The following is a 6,000-nucleotide window of genomic DNA, read 5'->3' as shown; positions in this document are numbered from 1 at the left end:
GTGTGGAAGGAGTTGGCAGGTATCTTAAAGCCCAGCCTTTTGAAGTCGGGACTCTCTGTGACTTCATCAGGAACACAAACACACATACACACACACGTACACACACACACACACAGCTAGCTATTGCCTACGTTTACATAATCAGCGTGGCAAGTGGGATTTGGAGGGGCGTTTGATGTGCAAATAGTCGGGAGAATGTTTGTGTGTGTGTGTATGTCTGTGTTGGAGAGAGAGAGAGAGTGTGTGTGTGTGTGTGTGTGTGAATGCGCACATGCACTTGTGTGCATGTGTGTGTGCGCACATTAAGCTGGGTCCTCTTTGCTGTGGGGAATTCTGTATTTTCAAGAGCTCACTGATCGCTGCAAGTCACTGTGCAATATTATGGTCCCATCTAGGATACATTCTTATTTCTGAATGGGGAATGCACATAAAATATATGGACTTGAAGCATATATATCATATACATTAGCGTTACGGCACATCCCTTTAATGCTGAGTCCATTCTTAAGTTGTCATTCTCTCGTTGCTTTCCATTGTGTATCAGGGAATCTTTCCATATGAAATATAGAATCTCGTAAATCCCATATCCTTTTCCTTACCACCTGGGAATGAAATCAGACATCTGTCTGTGTGTGTGTGTGTGTGGGAGGGGGGAATGCATAATGCCTTTTTTCAGTCTGCATCGATCTGCAGTGGTATTAAATCTGTCCCTCACCTGAAGTCTGTGTCTGTGTGTATGAGAGACAACAAGTAGCATGTGTAAGGTCTCTGTAGTATGGATCTAACTGCTCTAATATTTTACTGGTCTTTCCTGCAGAATGACGTACAGTATGTGTGTTTGTGTGTGCGCACGCGTGTTTCATGGGTATTGCAGGCCTACATGCTGACATGCTGTGGGTACACTTAACAGCTGATCCAAAGACCCATAACCCATGAGCCCATTTCTGTACTGTTAGAGAGAAATCATTACAAGCTTAGAACATTAGACTATATTCATCCATTTTCCGACCAGGAATGGACATGCTTTCAGACACAGGAGGTAGTTCAGAAAAGAACTCCGTCAAAGTTATCAAAGACTCATAATGATTTCCGAATGAAGCTGTTGACTTTATGCTCACATGGAGAAATGTAGAATATCAGCCACTAACAAATGCTCAGACATTGTGTGGTTTACAAAACCAATCTAATTGTTCTGCTTTAATGGCAGTCTGGCGCATGTTCATAAGCTTTGCGTCAGAGGCTTGCAGATTGCTGGACTAAAAACTCTAAACAGTTTGCTAAGTCCCGTTCTGTGACAGCAATCATCAGTAGTCTCGTTGTCTGGAGAAGGCAGTGTCACCCTGAATATGGATTTATATGGTCATTTATTTGCCCACTGTGGTTGTATCCATTCCTTTCCACAATTAGCCGTTATTTGCATCTTGTGTAGCACAACAGCCCCTTTGTCCGTGTTTGGATGCTGTGCTGGTGTTTTAATCACTATTAATCATTCAGAAACAATAGACTGTGTTGCATATTACACGGCTCTTCACAATGCAAGTAGAACACTCCATTGACTTGAATGGGATTTCCCAAAGTTCTACCGGTCATTATTTTCGTCTAAGGACCTCTAAATAATGACCGCTGTCAATGGCAATGGATTTTCATTCAAAAGTGAAGGCAGACGGTTGATCAGCTGTGTTCTAAAGAACGTTTGATTCAAATTCAGCGTGTGTTGCAAACTTGTTTCTCAGCAAAAGCAACAACGTTTTATTTTTTTGTTTTGGCAAGTGGCCGTATAATAAGCGAGATAATGTATAGAACGCCGGTCATTATTGGGAAAATAAGCCCCTTCAGGGCGAAGCAAGACCCCTCCGCTGGCGGGTCAGGGTCCGGTTCGCCCTGTCGGGACTTATTTTCCCCATAATGACCGGCGTTCTATACATTATCCGTTACTTAGTGCACGAGTGTTTGTGTGTGTGAGCGAGGGAGGGAGCGGAACGGAGAGAGGTGTAGAAGTCTGCAAGTGTGCGTGTGCGTGTGGAAGCATACTGTAGCGGAATGTGTGAGAATGGGATGTTTGTTCACCTGTTCAGAGTCTTCCCTCTGTAATGCAGAGAGAGAGAGAGAGAGAGAGAGAGAGAGAGAGAGAGAGAGAGAGAGAGAAGGATTAGGGGATCAGAAGATGACGGAAACACCTGTTAAAATATCACTCATACGCTGCACAGCTGCTGCACCAGGAGATATGTAATGTGTGCATTTCCATCAAGATGTCCGCAAGATGTCCATACTTTCCCTTAACACACACACACACACAGACAGACTTGGCAGACCCTAGGTCACACTGAGACATCCACTCCTCAGTGCAGACATGGGGTCCGCGGTGTAGAATTCTGGGGTATTCTTACTGTATTCTGATGTGTTCATATGTTACTTCTGTGTGTAGTATACAACGGGGAGAGGTCCATACTATTGTACATAACATAACTGTGCCTTAGGCCTGTGCACCAGCAGGAAGGTCAGACAGGCCGATGTTTGGGAACATCCGAGGAACATCAGACATAACATGCATGGGCCATTCGGGCTGGTATCCATCCGGCCAGAGCCGGGTTTTGTACACTGGTTGGCACCTGCCACGTTGGCATGATTGTCGTTTGTATGTTTTAGTATAACAGGCTTTGTCTTAGGTTTTGACTCTGAGACGGATCGAGGAAGCGACCAAGGAGCATCTTCTGTCGGAAGGCTCAGCCGCCACTTCCAACAACAACCACAACTGTTAGACTCTGCACAGTTTTACTGCCTGTGTTCTGTTATTCATTATTGTACCATCTACAATAAATCATCATCTAATCGCCAATCCTGATCCCGCCGTCAAGCTTTATTGACCATCTTCAATACAACCATTAGAACTAAAACACAACGCAACAACCAGAGAATCCTACAGCGGGTACGTTTAGCTCCCACTCCCGTAGGAACACCACTCATCCACTCATCCCAGCTCCTGGGCCCTCCACAGACAGACAGGTGAGCAGGTGGAGAGATGGAGAGGTGGAGAGATGGAGAGGGAGATGGAGAGGTGGAGAGAGAGGTGGACAGGGAGAGGGAGAGAGAGTGAGAAATGTTCTGATTTCTTTTATGGATTCCAACTGCCTGTATAATTACACATTCTTTGGCAATCCAAAGTGAGCTTTTGTCATGCATATAGAGCTCATTTGAGGATGAATTTCAGATGGAGAGAGAGGAAAAATTGATAGAAGTGTAAGGGCGAAAGAGAAAGAGAGTAAGAGAGAGAGAGAGATGGAGAAATAGAGGTAGAGGGCCAAAGAGAGAGAGGGGGAGAGGGCCACAGAGAGAGAGGGGGAGAGGGCCACAGAGAGAGAGGGGGAGAGGGCCACAGAGAGAGAGGGGGAGAGGGCCACAGAGAGAGTAAGAGAGAGAGAGAGAGAATGGAGAAATAGAGGAAGATGACCAAAGAGATAGAGAGAGAGAGAAAAGGAGGAATGAATGAGAGAAGAGGAGAGAGAGCCGGGGAATGCCCTGCTCAGGTCATTTGGATCTCCCACAGGGTAAGTGACCTGGATCAGACTCAGAGAAGAAGACTGGTCCTAATGGATCATGCTGAGAAGACTGGTCCTAATGGACACGGCTTACACACACACACACATACATGCTGAGAAGACTGGTCCTAATGGATCATACTTAAAGGCTGGTCCTAATGGATCATGCTGAGAAGACTGGTCCTAATGGATCATACTTAAAGGCTGGTCCTAATGGATCATGCTGAGAAGACTGGTCCTAATGGATCATGCTGAGAAGACTGGTCCTAATGGATCAGACTCGCATACTGAGAAATCTGGTCCTAATTGATCAGACTCAGAGAAGACTGGTCCTAATGGATCAGACTCTGAGAAGACTGGTCCTAATGGATCAGACTCGCATGCTCAGAAGACTGGTCCTAATGGATCAGACTCGCATACTGAGAAGACTGGTCCTAATGGATCGCACAGGCTTCACTGGAAGAGGCTCTAACCGCTCCACGGCTTACATAACACACACACACACACACACACACACACACACACACACACACACACATACACACACACATACACGTCACAGACTGACACAGTACACAGACACACACATTGCCTTACTTTCTTTTTCTATCTCTGACACACACACACTCACTCTGTCTTTCTCTTTTCCTCTGTCTCAGAGACACACACACACACACACACACACACACTTTCAAACACGCTCACATATAGGTTAAGAGGGATCCTGATCCATCTTTCAGGTGTGTCTGGAAAGCTCACTTCTGGGGTGAAAAGGAGTGCGTGTCTCCATCCATCTCCTAACCAAGGAGCTCTGTCTCCATCCATCTCCTAACCAAGGAGCTCTGTCTGATCCATCTCCTAACCAAGGAGCTCTGTCTGATCCATCTCCTAACCAAGGAGCTCTGTCTGATCCATCTCCTAACCAAGGAGCTCTGTCTGATTCATCTCCTAACCAAGGAGCTCTGTCTGATCCATCTCCTAACCAAGGAGCTCTGTCTGATCCATCTCCTAACCAAGGAGCTCTGTCTGATCCATCTCCTAACCAAGGAGCTCTGTCTGATCCATCTCCTAACCAAGGAGCTCTGTCTGATTCATCTCCTAACCAAGGAGCTCTGTCTGATCCATCTCCTAACCAAGGAGCTCTGTCTGATCCATCTCCTAACCAAGGAGCTCTGTCTGATCCATCTCCTAACCAAGGAGCTCTGTCTGATTCATCTCCTAACCAAGGAGCTCTGTCTGATCCATCTCCTAACCAAGGAGCTCTGTCTGATCCATCTCCTAACCAAGGAGCTCTGTCTGATCCATCTCCTAACCAAGGAGCTCTGTCTGATCCTCCTAACCAAGGAGCTCTGTCTGATTCTCCTAACCAAGGAGCTCTGTCTGATTCTCCTAACCAAGGAGCTCTGTCTGATCCATCTCCTAACCAAGGAGCTCTGTCTGATTCTCCTAACCAAGGAGCTCTGTCTGATCCATCTCCTAACCAAGGAGCTCTGTCTGATCCATCTCCTAACCAAGGAGCTCTGTCTGATTCACACTGGTTCCCTTCAGTCTGGGTGTCCTCAAAAGGCTCCTCAAAAGGCTCCTCGCCACACATGCCACGTGGGGATCCATTTCAATCAACCCAAATGGAATCAGAGTCTCACTCTCTCATCTCTCTCTCTCTTTCTCTCTCTCCTTTCTTTCTCTCTCATTCTCTTGCTCTCTCTCCCTCTCTCATCCCTCTCTCTCCAGCTCTCTCTCTCTTTCTCTCTCTTTCTTTCTCATTCTCTCTCGCTCTCGCTCTGTCTTTCTCTCGCTCCCTCTCTCTCCCATCTCTCCCTCTCTATCTCATCTCTCTCTCTCTCTCTCTCACGCTCGCTCTCTGTTTGAGTGGAGTTTTTGCTCTAAAGAGGGGCTTTGCTCTTTCCAAACGTCTCTCCTCTTAGTGGCCCTGGTGTTAAAGGACTCCACAGTGAGTCAGTGGCTGATGAGGGAAATGTCAATTGGTGACATTTAGAAAGAAAGACGCTGCATTGCCATCCTCACAAACGACTCTGTGGCCTGCTGTTAAGACCCCATGTCTGCAGTTGGTCGGGTTTCTCAGTGTTCCTCTGTCTCTCTCTCTCTCTCTTGTTCCTCTCTTTCCCTGGCCTACGACCCCCCCCCCTTCCTGCCCCTAAACCGTCCATTCTTCTCTCTCTTTTTATAAATGGATGAGCTGGAGCCTTTGACTGAGTATTACTAATGTCAGTCCAATGTCCATGTGTGTCATTGGGCTTGATGCTGCCCAGCGCTAATCCTAGAACAGTTAAGCGACAGAGTAGATGCCTGTGGTGTGTCCAGGCCTCTCTCCCAGGGTCCCTACTGTTGTGTGAGAGCTGAGTGGTTATGGATGAGTTGAGAGAGATGGAGATGGGAGAGTGGGGTGGGGGGTTGTTATGGTCACTGCACCGCTGTAGGATTTCAACCACATACAGTATTATTA

The 6,000-nt window shown here is 46.8% G+C and overlaps 1 protein-coding gene across 1 annotated transcript in view; it reads left to right on the top strand.

The window, feature by feature from the left end:
- atf6 (activating transcription factor 6) overlaps nt 1-6,000 on the top strand; it is a 71,307-nt gene that overhangs the window by 62,499 nt on the left and 2,808 nt on the right. The gene's annotated exons all lie outside the window — the stretch shown is intronic.

Source organism: Alosa pseudoharengus, unplaced genomic scaffold (genome assembly GCF_046254945.1).
Source record: "Alosa pseudoharengus isolate Yale_2024_CS ecotype anadromous, Long Island Sound unplaced genomic scaffold, YU_APseudo_1.1 YU_APseudo_1.1_scf_11, whole genome shotgun sequence".
NCBI lineage: Eukaryota > Metazoa > Chordata > Actinopteri > Clupeiformes > Clupeidae > Alosa > Alosa pseudoharengus.
The sequence above is the reverse complement of the archived record's forward strand: the minus strand, read 5'-3'. Positions and strand labels throughout refer to the sequence as shown.